The sequence below is a fragment of the Maylandia zebra genome, linkage group LG4, assembly GCF_041146795.1.
Source record: "Maylandia zebra isolate NMK-2024a linkage group LG4, Mzebra_GT3a, whole genome shotgun sequence".
NCBI classification, from domain to species: domain Eukaryota; kingdom Metazoa; phylum Chordata; class Actinopteri; order Cichliformes; family Cichlidae; genus Maylandia; species Maylandia zebra.
In genome coordinates, this window is record NC_135170.1 from 8711894 (window position 1) to 8729965 (window position 18072).

Genomic DNA, 18072 nt, shown 5'->3' on the forward strand with positions numbered 1-18072 from the left:
CACATAATGAAAACTTATACTTTGTTTCGGTCGAGTTCCCCATTCAAATGCATGTAACAGTGAGAAACGCACTGTCTTGGCGAAAGAAAGCGTTTTTGTACAACTTCATATAAATAGCTGTAACTTTTGATAGAAGACTCGGATACACATGTTTATGGCTTTATCTTATAGAACTCAAGGTCTCCGTGCTGGGAAAACAGGTTTTGCAGCTGTTTGAGCTAAGATTTCCAAGTTATTCACATAATGAAAACCTATACTTTGTTTCGGTCGAGTTCCCCATTCAAAATGCATGTAACAGTGAGAAACGCACTGTCTTGGCGAAAGAAAACGTTTTTGTACAACTTCATAGAAATAGCTGTAACTTTTGATAGAAGACTCAGACAAACATGTTTATGGCCTTATATTATAGAACTCAAGGTCTCCGTGCTGGGAAAACAGGTTTTGCAGCTGTTTGAGCTAAGATTTCCAAGTTATTCACATAATGAAAACTTATACTTTGTTTCGGTCGAGTTCCCCATTCAAATGCATGTAACAGTGAGAAACGCACTGTCTTGGCGAAAGAAAGCGTTTTTGTACAACTTCATATAAATAGCTGTAACTTTTGATAGAAGACTCGGATACACATGTTTATGGCTTTATCTTATAGAACTCAAGGTCTCCGTGCTGGGCAAACAGGTTTTGCAGCTGTTTGAGCTAAGATTTCCAAGTTATTCACATAATGAAAACCTATACTTTGTTTCGGTCGAGTTCCCCATTCAAAATGCATGTAACAGTGAGAAACGCACTGTCTTGGCGAAAGAAAACGTTTTTGTACAACTTCATAGAAATAGCTGTAACTTTTGATAGAAGACTCAGACAAACATGTTTATGGCCTTATATTATAGAACTCAAGGTTCCCGTGCTGGGAAAACAGGTTTTGCAGCTGTTTGAGCTAAGATTTCCAAGTTATTCACATAATGAAAACTTATACTTTGTTTCGGTGGAGTTCCCCATTCAAATGCATGTAACAGTGAGAAACGCACTGTCTTGGCGAAAGAAAGCGTTTTTGTACAACTTCATATAAATAGCTGTAACTTTTGATAGAAGACTCGGATACACATGTTTATGGCCTTATATTATAGAACTCAAGGTCTCCGTGCTGGGAAAACAGGTTTTGCAGCTGTTTGAGCTAAGATTTCCAAGTTATTCACATAATGAAAACCTATACTTTGTTTCGGTGGAGTTCCCCATTCAAATGCATGTAACAGTGAGAAACGCACTGTCTTGGCGAAAGAAAGCGTTTTTGTACAACTTCATATAAATAGCTGTAACTTTTGATAGAAGACTCGGATACACATGTTTATGGCCTTATATTATAGAACTCAAGGTCTCCGTGCTGGGAAAACAGGTTTTGCAGCTGTTTGAGCTAAGATTTCCAAGTTATTCACATAATGAAAACCTATACTTTGTTTCGGTGGAGTTCCCCATTCAAATGCATGTAACAGTGAGAAACGCACTGTCTTGGCGAAAGAAAGCGTTTTTGTACAACTTCATATAAATAGCTGTAACTTTTGATAGAAGACTCAGACAAACATGTTTATGGCTTTATCTTATAGAACTCAAGGTTCCCGTGCTGGGAAAACAGGTTTTGCAGCTGTTTGAGCTAAGATTTCCAAGTTATTCACATAATGAAAACTTATACTTTGTTTCGGTCGAGTTCCCCATTCAAATGCATGTAACAGTGAGAAACGCACTGTCTTGGCGAAAGAAAGCGTTTTTGTACAACTTCATATAAATAGCTGTAACTTTTGATAGAAGACTCGGATACACATGTTTATGGCCTTATATTATAGAACTCAAGGTCTCCGTGCTGGGAAAACAGGTTTTGCAGCTGTTTGAGCTAAGATTTCCAAGTTATTCACATAATGAAAACCTATACTTTGTTTTGGTGGAGTTCCCCATTCAAATGCATGTAACAGTGAGAAACGCACTGTCTTGGCGAAAGAAAGCGTTTTTGTACAACTTCATATAAATAGCTGTAACTTTTGATAGAAGACTCAGACAAACATGTTTATGGCTTTATCTTATAGAACTCAAGGTCTCCGTGCTGGGCAAACAGGTTTTGCAGCTGTTTGAGCTAAGATTTCCAAGTTATTCACATAATGAAAACCTATACTTTGTTTTGGTCGAGTTCCCCATTCAAATGCATGTAACAGTGAGAAACGCACTGTCTTGGCGAAAGAAAGCGTTTTTGTACAACTTCATATAAATAGCTGTAACTTTTGATAGAAGACTCAGACAAACATGTTTATGGCTTTATCTTATAGAACTCAAGGTCTCCGTGCTGGGCAAACAGGTTTTGCAGCTGTTTGAGCTAAGATTTCCAAGTTATTCACATAATGAAAACCTATACTTTGTTTCGGTGGAGTTCCCCATTCAAATGCATGTAACAGTGAGAAACGCACTGTCTTGGCGAAAGAAAGCGTTTTTGTACAACTTCATATAAATAGCTGTAACTTTTGATAGAAGACTCGGATACACATGTTTATGGCCTTATATTATAGAACTCAAGGTCTCCGTGCTGGGCAAACAGGTTTTGCAGCTGTTTGAGCTAAGATTTCCAAGTTATTCACATAATGAAAACCTATACTTTGTTTCGGTGGAGTTCCCCATTCAAATGCATGTAACAGTGAGAAACGCACTGTCTTGGCGAAAGAAAGCGTTTTTGTACAACTTCATATAAATAGCTGTAACTTTTGATAGAAGACTCGGATACACATGTTTATGGCTTTATCTTATAGAACTCAAGGTCTCCGTGCTGGGAAAACAGGTTTTGCAGCTGTTTGAGCTAAGATTTCCAAGTTATTCACATAATGAAAACCTATACTTTGTTTCGGTGGAGTTCCCCATTCAAATGCATGTAACAGTGAGAAACGCACTGTCTTGGCGAAAGAAAGCGTTTTTGTACAACTTCATATAAATAGCTGTAACTTTTGATAGAAGACTCAGACAAACATGTTTATGGCTTTATCTTATAGAACTCAAGGTCTCCGTGCTGGGAAAACAGGTTTTGCAGCTGTTTGAGCTAAGATTTCCAAGTTATTCACATAATGAAAACCTATACTTTGTTTCGGTCGAGTTCCCCATTCAAATGCATGTAACAGTGAGAAACGCACTGTCTTGGCGAAAGAAAGCGTTTTTGTACAACTTCATATAAATAGCTGTAACTTTTGATAGAAGACTCGGATACACATGTTTATGGCCTTATATTATAGAACTCAAGGTCTCCGTGCTGGGAAAACAGGTTTTGCAGCTGTTTGAGCTAAGATTTCCAAGTTATTCACATAATGAAAACCTATACTTTGTTTTGGTGGAGTTCCCCATTCAAATGCATGTAACAGTGAGAAACGCACTGTCTTGGCGAAAGAAAGCGTTTTTGTACAACTTCATATAAATAGCTGTAACTTTTGATAGAAGACTCAGACAAACATGTTTATGGCTTTATCTTATAGAACTCAAGGTCTCCGTGCTGGGCAAACAGGTTTTGCAGCTGTTTGAGCTAAGATTTCCAAGTTATTCACATAATGAAAACCTATACTTTGTTTTGGTCGAGTTCCCCATTCAAATGCATGTAACAGTGAGAAACGCACTGTCTTGGCGAAAGAAAGCGTTTTTGTACAACTTCATATAAATAGCTGTAACTTTTGATAGAAGACTCAGACAAACATGTTTATGGCTTTATCTTATAGAACTCAAGGTCTCCGTGCTGGGCAAACAGGTTTTGCAGCTGTTTGAGCTAAGATTTCCAAGTTATTCACATAATGAAAACCTATACTTTGTTTCGGTGGAGTTCCCCATTCAAATGCATGTAACAGTGAGAAACGCACTGTCTTGGCGAAAGAAAGCGTTTTTGTACAACTTCATATAAATAGCTGTAACTTTTGATAGAAGACTCGGATACACATGTTTATGGCCTTATATTATAGAACTCAAGGTCTCCGTGCTGGGCAAACAGGTTTTGCAGCTGTTTGAGCTAAGATTTCCAAGTTATTCACATAATGAAAACCTATACTTTGTTTCGGTGGAGTTCCCCATTCAAATGCATGTAACAGTGAGAAACGCACTGTCCTGGCGAAAGAAAGCGTTTTTGTACAACTTCATATAAATAGCTGTAACTTTTGATAGAAGACTCGGATACACATGTTTATGGCTTTATCTTATAGAACTCAAGGTCTCCGTGCTGGGAAAACAGGTTTTGCAGCTGTTTGAGCTAAGATTTCCAAGTTATTCACATAATGAAAACCTATACTTTGTTTCGGTGGAGTTCCCCATTCAAATGCATGTAACAGTGAGAAACGCACTGTCTTGGCGAAAGAAAGCGTTTTTGTACAACTTCATATAAATAGCTGTAACTTTTGATAGAAGACTCAGACAAACATGTTTATGGCTTTATCTTATAGAACTCAAGGTCTCCGTGCTGGGAAAACAGGTTTTGCAGCTGTTTGAGCTAAGATTTCCAAGTTATTCACATAATGAAAACCTATACTTTGTTTCGGTCGAGTTCCCCATTCAAATGCATGTAACAGTGAGAAACGCACTGTCTTGGCGAAAGAAAGCGTTTTTGTACAACTTCATATAAATAGCTGTAACTTTTGATAGAAGACTCGGATACACATGTTTATGGCTTTATCTTATAGAACTCAAGGTCTCCGTGCTGGGAAAACAGGTTTTGCAGCTGTTTGAGCTAAGATTTCCAAGTTATTCACATAATGAAAACCTATACTTTGTTTCGGTCGAGTTCCCCATTCAAATGCATGTAACAGTGAGAAACGCACTGTCTTGGCGAAAGAAAGCGTTTTTGTACAACTTCATATAAATAGCTGTAACTTTTGATAGAAGACTCGGATACACATGTTTATGGCTTTATCTTATAGAACTCAAGGTCTCCGTGCTGGGAAAACAGGTTTTGCAGCTGTTTGAGCTAAGATTTCCAAGTTATTCACATAATGAAAACCTATACTTTGTTTCGGTCGAGTTCCCCATTCAAATGCATGTAACAGTGAGAAACGCACTGTCTTGGCGAAAGAAAGCGTTTTTGTACAACTTCATATAAATAGCTGTAACTTTTGATAGAAGACTCGGATACACATGTTTATGGCTTTATCTTATAGAACTCAAGGTCTCCGTGCTGGGCAAACAGGTTTTGCAGCTGTTTGAGCTAAGATTTCCAAGTTATTCACATAATGAAAACCTATACTTTGTTTCGGTCGAGTTCCCCATTCAAATGCATGTAACAGTGAGAAATGCACTGTCTTGGCGAAAGAAAGCGTTTTTGTACAACTTCATATAAATAGCTGTAACTTTTGATAGAAGACTCAGACAAACATGTTTATGGCTTTATCTTATAGAACTCAAGGTCTCCGTGCTGGGAAAACAGGTTTTGCAGCTGTTTGAGCTAAGATTTCCAAGTTATTCACATAATGAAAACCTATACTTTGTTTCGGTCGAGTTCCCCATTCAAATGCATGTAACAGTGAGAAACGCACTGTCTTGGCGAAAGAAAGCTATTTTGTACAACTTCATATAAATAGCTGTAACTTTTGATAGAAGACTCGAATACACATGTTTATGGCTTTATCTTATAGAACTCAAGGTCTCCGTGCTGGGCAAACAGGTTTTGCAGCTGTTTGAGCTAAGATTTCCAAGTTATTCACATAATGAAAACCTATACTTTGTTTCGGTCGAGTTCCCCATTCAAATGCATGTAACAGTGAGAAACGCACTGTCTTGGCGAAAGAAAGCTATTTTGTACAACTTCATATAAATAGCTGTAACTTTTGATAGAAGACTCGGATACACGTTTATGGCTTTATCTTATAGAACTCAAGGTCTCCGTGCTGGGAAAACAGGTTTTGCAGCTGTTTGAGCTAAGATTTCCAAGTTATTCACATAATGAAAACCTATACTTTGTTTCGGTCGAGTTCCCCATTCAAAATGCATGTAACAGTGAGAAACGCACTGTCTTGGCGAAAGAAAACGTTTTTGTACAACTTCATAGAAATAGCTGTAACTTTTGATAGAAGACTCAGACAAACATGTTTATGGCCTTATATTATAGAACTCAAGGTCTCCGTGCTGGGAAAACAGGTTTTGCAGCTGTTTGAGCTAAGATTTCCAAGTTATTCACATAATGAAAACTTATACTTTGTTTCGGTCGAGTTCCCCATTCAAATGCATGTAACAGTGAGAAACGCACTGTCTTGGCGAAAGAAAGCGTTTTTGTACAACTTCATATAAATAGCTGTAACTTTTGAATGAACACTCAGACAAACATGTTTATGGCTTTATCTTATAGAACTCAAGGTCCCCGTGCTGGGAAAACAGGTTTTGCAGCTGTTTGAGCTAAGATTTCCAATTATTTACATAATGAAAACCTATACTTTGTTTCGGTCGAGTTCCCCATTCAAATGCATGTAACAGTGAGAAACGCACTGTCTTGGCGAAAGAAAGCGTTTTTGTACAACTTCATATAAATAGCTGTAACTTTTGATAGAAGACTCAGATATACGTATTCATGGCTTTATCTTATAGAACTCAAGGTCCCCGTGCTAGGAAAACAGGTGTTGCTGCTGTTTGAGCTAAGATTTCCAAGTTATTCACATAATGAAAACCTATACTTTGTTTCGGGCGACTTTCCCTTTCAAATGCATGTAACAGTGAGAAACGCACTGTCTTGGCGAAAGAAAGCGTTTTTGTACAACTTCATATAAATAGCTGTAACTTTTGATAGAAGACTCGGATACACATGTTTATGGCTTTATCTTATAGAACTCAAGGTCTCCGTGCTGGGCAAACAGGTTTTGCAGCTGTTTGAGCTAAGATTTCCAAGTTATTCACATAATGAAAACCTATACTTTGTTTCGGTCGAGTTCCCCATTCAAATGCATGTAACAGTGAGAAACGCACTGTCTTGGCGAAAGAAAGCGTTTTTGTACAACTTCATATAAATAGCTGTAACTTTTGATAGAAGACTCAGACAAACATGTTTATGGCTTTATCTTATAGAACTCAAGGTCTCCGTGCTGGGCAAACAGGTTTTGCAGCTGTTTGAGCTAAGATTTCCAAGTTATTCACATAATGAAAACCTATACTTTGTTTCGGTCGAGTTCCCCATTCAAATGCATGTAACAGTGAGAAACGCACTGTCTTGGCGAAAGAAAGCGTTTTTGTACAACTTCATATAAATAGCTGTAACTTTTGATAGAAGACTCGGATACACATGTTTATGGCTTTATCTTATAGAACTCAAGGTCTCCGTGCTGGGAAAACAGGTTTTGCAGCTGTTTGAGCTAAGATTTCCAAGTTATTCACATAATGAAAACCTATACTTTGTTTCGGTCGAGTTCCCCATTCAAATGCATGTAACAGTGAGAAACGCACTGTCTTGGCGAAAGAAAGCGTTTTTGTACAACTTCATATAAATAGCTGTAACTTTTGATAGAAGACTCAGACAAACATGTTTATGGCTTTATCTTATAGAACTCAAGGTCTCCGTGCTGGGAAAACAGGTTTTGCAGCTGTTTGAGCTAAGATTTCCAAGTTATTCACATAATGAAAACCTATACTTTGTTTCGGTCGAGTTCCCCATTCAAATGCATGTAACAGTGAGAAACGCACTGTCTTGGCGAAAGAAAGCGTTTTTGTACAACTTCATATAAATAGCTGTAACTTTTGATAGAAGACTCGGATACACATGTTTATGGCTTTATCTTATAGAACTCAAGGTCCCCGTGCTGGGAAAACAGGTTTTGCAGCTGTTTGAGCTAAGATTTCCAATTATTTACATAATGAAAACCTATACTTTGTTTCGGTCGAGTTCCCCATTCAAATGCATGTAACAGTGAGAAACGCACTGTCTTGGCGAAAGAAAGCGTTTTTGTACAACTTCATATAAATAGCTGTAACTTTTGATAGAAGACTCAGACAAACATGTTTATGGCTTTATCTTATAGAACTCAAGGTCTCCGTGCTGGGAAAACAGGTTTTGCAGCTGTTTGAGCTAAGATTTCCAAGTTATTCACATAATGAAAACCTATACTTTGTTTCGGTGGAGTTCCCCATTCAAATGCATGTAACAGTGAGAAACGCACTGTCTTGGCGAAAGAAAGCGTTTTTGTACAACTTCATATAAATAGCTGTAACTTTTGATAGAAGACTCAGACAAACATGTTTATGGCTTTATCTTATAGAACTCAAGGTTCCCGTGCTGGGAAAACAGGTTTTGCAGCTGTTTGAGCTAAGATTTCCAAGTTATTCACATAATGAAAACTTATACTTTGTTTCGGTCGAGTTCCCCATTCAAATGCATGTAACAGTGAGAAACGCACTGTCTTGGCGAAAGAAAGCGTTTTTGTACAACTTCATATAAATAGCTGCAACTTTTGATAGAAGACTCGGATACACATGTTTATGGCTTTATCTTATAGAACTCAAGGTCTCCGTGCTGGGCAAACAGGTTTTGCAGCTGTTTGAGCTAAGATTTCCAAGTTATTCACATAATGAAAACCTATACTTTGTTTTGGTCGAGTTCCCCATTCAAATGCATGTAACAGTGAGAAACGCACTGTCTTGGCGAAAGAAAGCGTTTTTGTACAACTTCATATAAATAGCTGTAACTTTTGATAGAAGACTCAGACAAACATGTTTATGGCTTTATCTTATAGAACTCAAGGTTCCCGTGCTGGGAAAACAGGTTTTGCAGCTGTTTGAGCTAAGATTTCCAAGTTATTCACATAATGAAAACTTATACTTTGTTTCGGTCGAGTTCCCCATTCAAATGCATGTAACAGTGAGAAACGCACTGTCTTGGCGAAAGAAAGCGTTTTTGTACAACTTCATATAAATAGCTGTAACTTTTGATAGAAGACTCGGATACACATGTTTATGGCCTTATATTATAGAACTCAAGGTCTCCGTGCTGGGAAAACAGGTTTTGCAGCTGTTTGAGCTAAGATTTCCAAGTTATTCACATAATGAAAACCTATACTTTGTTTCGGTCGAGTTCCCCATTCAAATGCATGTAACAGTGAGAAACGCACTGTCTTGGCGAAAGAAAGCGTTTTTGTACAACTTCATATAAATAGCTGCAACTTTTGATAGAAGACTCAGACAAACATGTTTATGGCTTTATCTTATAGAACTCAAGGTTCCCGTGCTGGGAAAACAGGTTTTGCAGCTGTTTGAGCTAAGATTTCCAAGTTATTCACATAATGAAAACTTATACTTTGTTTCGGTGGAGTTCCCCATTCAAATGCATGTAACAGTGAGAAACGCACTGTCTTGGAGAAAGAAAGCGTTTTTGTACAACTTCATATAAATAGCTGCAACTTTTGATAGAAGACTCGGATACACATGTTTATGGCTTTATCTTATAGAACTCAAGGTCTCCGTGCTGGGCAAACAGGTTTTGCAGCTGTTTGAGCTAAGATTTCCAAGTTATTCACATAATGAAAACCTATACTTTGTTTTGGTCGAGTTCCCCATTCAAATGCATGTAACAGTGAGAAACGCACTGTCTTGGCGAAAGAAAGCGTTTTTGTACAACTTCATATAAATAGCTGTAACTTTTGATAGAAGACTCGGATACACATGTTTATGGCTTTATCTTATAGAACTCAAGGTCCCCGTGCTGGGAAAACAGGTTTTGCAGCTGTTTGAGCTAAGATTTCCAATTATTTACATAATGAAAACCTATACTTTGTTTCGGTCGAGTTCCCCATTCAAATGCATGTAACAGTGAGAAACGCACTGTCTTGGCGAAAGAAAGCGTTTTTGTACAACTTCATATAAATAGCTGTAACTTTTGATAGAAGACTCAGACAAACATGTTTATGGCTTTATCTTATAGAACTCAAGGTCTCCGTGCTGGGAAAACAGGTTTTGCAGCTGTTTGAGCTAAGATTTCCAAGTTATTCACATAATGAAAACCTATACTTTGTTTCGGTGGAGTTCCCCATTCAAATGCATGTAACAGTGAGAAACGCACTGTCTTGGCGAAAGAAAGCGTTTTTGTACAACTTCATATAAATAGCTGTAACTTTTGATAGAAGACTCAGACAAACATGTTTATGGCTTTATCTTATAGAACTCAAGGTTCCCGTGCTGGGAAAACAGGTTTTGCAGCTGTTTGAGCTAAGATTTCCAAGTTATTCACATAATGAAAACTTATACTTTGTTTCGGTCGAGTTCCCCATTCAAATGCATGTAACAGTGAGAAACGCACTGTCTTGGCGAAAGAAAGCGTTTTTGTACAACTTCATATAAATAGCTGCAACTTTTGATAGAAGACTCGGATACACATGTTTATGGCTTTATCTTATAGAACTCAAGGTCTCCGTGCTGGGCAAACAGGTTTTGCAGCTGTTTGAGCTAAGATTTCCAAGTTATTCACATAATGAAAACCTATACTTTGTTTTGGTCGAGTTCCCCATTCAAATGCATGTAACAGTGAGAAACGCACTGTCTTGGCGAAAGAAAGCGTTTTTGTACAACTTCATATAAATAGCTGTAACTTTTGATAGAAGACTCAGACAAACATGTTTATGGCTTTATCTTATAGAACTCAAGGTTCCCGTGCTGGGAAAACAGGTTTTGCAGCTGTTTGAGCTAAGATTTCCAAGTTATTCACATAATGAAAACTTATACTTTGTTTCGGTCGAGTTCCCCATTCAAATGCATGTAACAGTGAGAAACGCACTGTCTTGGCGAAAGAAAGCGTTTTTGTACAACTTCATATAAATAGCTGTAACTTTTGATAGAAGACTCGGATACACATGTTTATGGCCTTATATTATAGAACTCAAGGTCTCCGTGCTGGGAAAACAGGTTTTGCAGCTGTTTGAGCTAAGATTTCCAAGTTATTCACATAATGAAAACCTATACTTTGTTTCGGTCGAGTTCCCCATTCAAATGCATGTAACAGTGAGAAACGCACTGTCTTGGCGAAAGAAAGCGTTTTTGTACAACTTCATATAAATAGCTGCAACTTTTGATAGAAGACTCAGACAAACATGTTTATGGCTTTATCTTATAGAACTCAAGGTTCCCGTGCTGGGAAAACAGGTTTTGCAGCTGTTTGAGCTAAGATTTCCAAGTTATTCACATAATGAAAACTTATACTTTGTTTCGGTGGAGTTCCCCATTCAAATGCATGTAACAGTGAGAAACGCACTGTCTTGGAGAAAGAAAGCGTTTTTGTACAACTTCATATAAATAGCTGCAACTTTTGATAGAAGACTCGGATACACATGTTTATGGCTTTATCTTATAGAACTCAAGGTCTCCGTGCTGGGCAAACAGGTTTTGCAGCTGTTTGAGCTAAGATTTCCAAGTTATTCACATAATGAAAACCTATACTTTGTTTTGGTCGAGTTCCCCATTCAAATGCATGTAACAGTGAGAAACGCACTGTCTTGGCGAAAGAAAGCGTTTTTGTACAACTTCATATAAATAGCTGTAACTTTTGATAGAAGACTCAGACAAACATGTTTATGGCTTTATCTTATAGAACTCAAGGTCTCCGTGCTGGGCAAACAGGTTTTGCAGCTGTTTGAGCTAAGATTTCCAAGTTATTCACATAATGAAAACCTATACTTTGTTTCGGTGGAGTTCCCCATTCAAATGCATGTAACAGTGAGAAACGCACTGTCTTGGCGAAAGAAAGCGTTTTTGTACAACTTCATATAAATAGCTGTAACTTTTGATAGAAGACTCGGATACACATGTTTATGGCTTTATCTTATAGAACTCAAGGTCTCCGTGCTGGGAAAACAGGTTTTGCAGCTGTTTGAGCTAAGATTTCCAAGTTATTCACATAATGAAAACCTATACTTTGTTTCGGTCGAGTTCCCCATTCAAATGCATGTAACAGTGAGAAACGCACTGTCTTGGCGAAAGAAAGCTATTTTGTACAACTTCATATAAATAGCTGTAACTTTTGATAGAAGACTCAGACAAACATGTTTATGGCTTTATCTTATAGAACTCAAGGTCTCCGTGCTGGGAAAACAGGTTTTGCAGCTGTTTGAGCTAAGATTTCCAAGTTATTCACATAATGAAAACCTATACTTTGTTTCGGTGGAGTTCCCCATTCAAATGCATGTAACAGTGAGAAACGCACTGTCTTGGCGAAAGAAAGCGTTTTTGTACAACTTCATATAAATAGCTGTAACTTTTGATAGAAGACTCAGACAAACATGTTTATGGCTTTATCTTATAGAACTCAAGGTTCCCGTGCTGGGAAAACAGGTTTTGCAGCTGTTTGAGCTAAGATTTCCAAGTTATTCACATAATGAAAACTTATACTTTGTTTCGGTCGAGTTCCCCATTCAAATGCATGTAACAGTGAGAAACGCACTGTCTTGGCGAAAGAAAGCGTTTTTGTACAACTTCATATAAATAGCTGCAACTTTTGATAGAAGACTCGGATACACATGTTTATGGCTTTATCTTATAGAACTCAAGGTCTCCGTGCTGGGCAAACAGGTTTTGCAGCTGTTTGAGCTAAGATTTCCAAGTTATTCACATAATGAAAACCTATACTTTGTTTTGGTCGAGTTCCCCATTCAAATGCATGTAACAGTGAGAAACGCACTGTCTTGGCGAAAGAAAGCGTTTTTGTACAACTTCATATAAATAGCTGTAACTTTTGATAGAAGACTCAGACAAACATGTTTATGGCTTTATCTTATAGAACTCAAGGTTCCCGTGCTGGGAAAACAGGTTTTGCAGCTGTTTGAGCTAAGATTTCCAAGTTATTCACATAATGAAAACTTATACTTTGTTTCGGTCGAGTTCCCCATTCAAATGCATGTAACAGTGAGAAACGCACTGTCTTGGCGAAAGAAAGCGTTTTTGTACAACTTCATATAAATAGCTGTAACTTTTGATAGAAGACTCGGATACACATGTTTATGGCCTTATATTATAGAACTCAAGGTCTCCGTGCTGGGAAAACAGGTTTTGCAGCTGTTTGAGCTAAGATTTCCAAGTTATTCACATAATGAAAACCTATACTTTGTTTCGGTCGAGTTCCCCATTCAAATGCATGTAACAGTGAGAAACGCACTGTCTTGGCGAAAGAAAGCGTTTTTGTACAACTTCATATAAATAGCTGCAACTTTTGATAGAAGACTCAGACAAACATGTTTATGGCTTTATCTTATAGAACTCAAGGTTCCCGTGCTGGGAAAACAGGTTTTGCAGCTGTTTGAGCTAAGATTTCCAAGTTATTCACATAATGAAAACTTATACTTTGTTTCGGTGGAGTTCCCCATTCAAATGCATGTAACAGTGAGAAACGCACTGTCTTGGAGAAAGAAAGCGTTTTTGTACAACTTCATATAAATAGCTGCAACTTTTGATAGAAGACTCGGATACACATGTTTATGGCTTTATCTTATAGAACTCAAGGTCTCCGTGCTGGGCAAACAGGTTTTGCAGCTGTTTGAGCTAAGATTTCCAAGTTATTCACATAATGAAAACCTATACTTTGTTTTGGTCGAGTTCCCCATTCAAATGCATGTAACAGTGAGAAACGCACTGTCTTGGCGAAAGAAAGCGTTTTTGTACAACTTCATATAAATAGCTGTAACTTTTGATAGAAGACTCAGACAAACATGTTTATGGCTTTATCTTATAGAACTCAAGGTCTCCGTGCTGGGCAAACAGGTTTTGCAGCTGTTTGAGCTAAGATTTCCAAGTTATTCACATAATGAAAACCTATACTTTGTTTCGGTGGAGTTCCCCATTCAAATGCATGTAACAGTGAGAAACGCACTGTCTTGGCGAAAGAAAGCGTTTTTGTACAACTTCATATAAATAGCTGTAACTTTTGATAGAAGACTCGGATACACATGTTTATGGCTTTATCTTATAGAACTCAAGGTCTCCGTGCTGGGAAAACAGGTTTTGCAGCTGTTTGAGCTAAGATTTCCAAGTTATTCACATAATGAAAACCTATACTTTGTTTCGGTCGAGTTCCCCATTCAAATGCATGTAACAGTGAGAAACGCACTGTCTTGGCGAAAGAAAGCTATTTTGTACAACTTCATATAAATAGCTGTAACTTTTGATAGAAGACTCAGACAAACATGTTTATGGCTTTATCTTATAGAACTCAAGGTCTCCGTGCTGGGAAAACAGGTTTTGCAGCTGTTTGAGCTAAGATTTCCAAGTTATTCACATAATGAAAACCTATACTTTGTTTCGGTCGAGTTCCCCATTCAAATGCATGTAACAGTGAGAAACGCACTGTCTTGGCGAAAGAAAGCTATTTTGTACAACTTCATATAAATAGCTGTAACTTTTGATAGAAGACTCGGATACACATGTTTATGGCTTTATCTTATAGAACTCAAGGTCTCCGTGCTGGGAAAACAGGTTTTGCAGCTGTTTGAGCTAAGATTTCCAAGTTATTCACATAATGAAAACCTATACTTTGTTTCGGTCGAGTTCCCCATTCAAATGCATGTAACAGTGAGAAACGCACTGTCTTGGCGAAAGAAAGCGTTTTTGTACAACTTCATATAAATAGCTGTAACTTTTGATAGAAGACTCGGATACACATGTTTATGGCTTTATCTTATAGAACTCAAGGTCTCCGTGCTGGGCAAACAGGTTTTGCAGCTGTTTGAGCTAAGATTTCCAAGTTATTCACATAATGAAAACCTATACTTTGTTTCGGTCGAGTTCCCCATTCAAATGCATGTAACAGTGAGAAACGCACTGTCTTGGCGAAAGAAAGCGTTTTTGTACAACTTCATATAAATAGCTGTAACTTTTGATAGAAGACTCGGATACACATGTTTATGGCTTTATCTTATAGAACTCAAGGTCTCTGTGCTGGGCAAACAGGTTTTGCAGCTGTTTGAGCTAAGATTTCCAAGTTATTCACATAATGAAAACCTATACTTTGTTTCGGTCGAGTTCCCCATTCAAATGCATGTAACAGTGAGAAATGCACTGTCTTGGCGAAAGAAAGCGTTTTTGTACAACTTCATATAAATAGCTGTAACTTTTGATAGAAGACTCAGACAAACATGTTTATGGCTTTATCTTATAGAACTCAAGGTCTCCGTGCTGGGAAAACAGGTTTTGCAGCTGTTTGAGCTAAGATTTCCAAGTTATTCACATAATGAAAACCTATACTTTGTTTCGGTCGAGTTCCCCATTCAAATGCATGTAACAGTGAGAAACGCACTGTCTTGGCGAAAGAAAGCTATTTTGTACAACTTCATATAAATAGCTGTAACTTTTGATAGAAGACTCGAATACACATGTTTATGGCTTTATCTTATAGAACTCAAGGTCTCCGTGCTGGGAAAACAGGTTTTGCAGCTGTTTGAGCTAAGATTTCCAAGTTATTCACATAATGAAAACCTATACTTTGTTTCGGTCGAGTTCCCCATTCAAAATGCATGTAACAGTGAGAAACGCACTGTCTTGGCGAAAGAAAACGTTTTTGTACAACTTCATAGAAATAGCTGTAACTTTTGATAGAAGACTCAGACAAACATGTTTATGGCCTTATATTATAGAACTCAAGGTCTCCGTGCTGGGAAAACAGGTTTTGCAGCTGTTTGAGCTAAGATTTCCAAGTTATTCACATAATGAAAACTTATACTTTGTTTCGGTCGAGTTCCCCATTCAAATGCATGTAACAGTGAGAAACGCACTGTCTTGGCGAAAGAAAGCGTTTTTGTACAACTTCATATAAATAGCTGTAACTTTTGATAGAAGACTCGGATATACGTATTCATGGCTTTATCTTATAGAACTCAAGGTCCCCGTGCTAGGAAAACAGGTGTTGCTGCTGTTTGAGCTAAGATTTCCAAGTTATTCACATAATGAAAACTTATACTTTGTTTCGGTCGAGTTCCCCATTCAAATGCATGTAACAGTGAGAAACGCACTGTCTTGGCGAAAGAAAGCTATTTTGTACAACTTCATATAAATAGCTGTAACTTTTGATAGAAGACTCGGATACACATGTTTATGGCTTTATCTTATAGAACTCAAGGTCTCCGTGCTGGGAAAACAGGTTTTGCAGCTGTTTGAGCTAAGATTTCCAAGTTATTCACATAATGAAAACCTATACTTTGTTTCGGTCGAGTTCCCCATTCAAAATGCATGTAACAGTGAGAAACGCACTGTCTTGGCGAAAGAAAACGTTTTTGTACAACTTCATAGAAATAGCTGTAACTTTTGATAGAAGACTCAGACAAACATGTTTATGGCCTTATATTATAGAACTCAAGGTCTCCGTGCTGGGAAAACAGGTTTTGCAGCTGTTTGAGCTAAGATTTCCAAGTTATTCACATAATGAAAACTTATACTTTGTTTCGGTCGAGTTCCCCATTCAAATGCATGTAACAGTGAGAAACGCACTGTCTTGGCGAAAGAAAGCGTTTTTGTACAACTTCATATAAATAGCTGTAACTTTTGAATGAAGACTCAGACAAACATGTTTATGGCTTTATCTTATAGAACTCAAGGTCCCCGTGCTGGGAAAACAGGTTTTGCAGCTGTTTGAGCTAAGATTTCCAATTATTTACATAATGAAAACCTATACTTTGTTTCGGTCGAGTTCCCCATTCAAATGCATGTAACAGTGAGAAACGCACTGTCTTGGCGAAAGAAAGCTATTTTGTACAACTTCATATAAATAGCTGTAACTTTTGATAGAAGACTCGGATACACATGTTTATGGCTTTATCTTATAGAACTCAAGGTCTCCGTGCTGGGCAAACAGGTTTTGCAGCTGTTTGAGCTAAGATTTCCAAGTTATTCACATAATGAAAACTTATACTTTGTTTCGGTCGAGTTCCCCATTCAAATGCATGTAACAGTGAGAAACGCACTGTCTTGGCGAAAGAAAGCGTTTTTGTACAACTTCATATAAATAGCTGTAACTTTTGATAGAAGACTCGGATACACATGTTTATGGCTTTATCTTATAGAACTCAAGGTCTCCGTGCTGGGCAAACAGGTTTTGCAGCTGTTTGAGCTAAGATTTCCAAGTTATTCACATAATGAAAACCTATACTTTGTTTCGGTCGAGTTCCCCATTCAAATGCATGTAACAGTGAGAAACGCACTGTCTTGGCGAAAGAAAGCGTTTTTGTACAACTTCATATAAATAGCTGTAACTTTTGATAGAAGACTCGGATACACGTTTATGGCTTTATCTTATAGAACTCAAGGTCTCCGTGCTGGGAAAACAGGTTTTGCAGCTGTTTGAGCTAAGATTTCCAAGTTATTCACATAATGAAAACCTATACTTTGTTTCGGTCGAGTTCCCCATTCAAATGCATGTAACAGTGAGAAACGCACTGTCTTGGCGAAAGAAAGCGTTTTTGTACAACTTCATATAAATAGCTGTAACTTTTGATAGAAGACTCGGATACACATGTTTATGGCTTTATCTTATAGAACTCAAGGTCTCCGTGCTGGGAAAACAGGTTTTGCAGCTGTTTGAGCTAAGATTTCCAAGTTATTCACATAATGAAAACCTATACTTTGTTTCGGTCGAGTTCCCCATTCAAATGCATGTAACAGTGAGAAACGCACTGTCTTGGCGAAAGAAAGCGTTTTTGTACAACTTCATATAAATAGCTGTAACTTTTGATAGAAGACTCAGACAAACATGTTTATGGCTTTATCTTATAGAACTCAAGGTCTCCGTGCTGGGAAAACAGGTTTTGCAGCTGTTTGAGCTAAGATTTCCAAGTTATTCACATAATGAAAACCTATACTTTGTTTCGGTCGAGTTCCCCATTCAAATGCATGTAACAGTGAGAAACGCACTGTCTTGGCGAAAGAAAGCGTTTTTGTACAACTTCATATAAATAGCTGTAACTTTTGATAGAAGACTCGGATACACATGTTTATGGCTTTATCTTATAGAACTCAAGGTCTCCGTGCTGGGCAAACAGGTTTTGCAGCTGTTTGAGCTAAGATTTCCAATTATTCACATAATGAAAACCTATACTTTGTTTCGGTCGAGTTCCCCATTCAAAATGCATGTAACAGTGA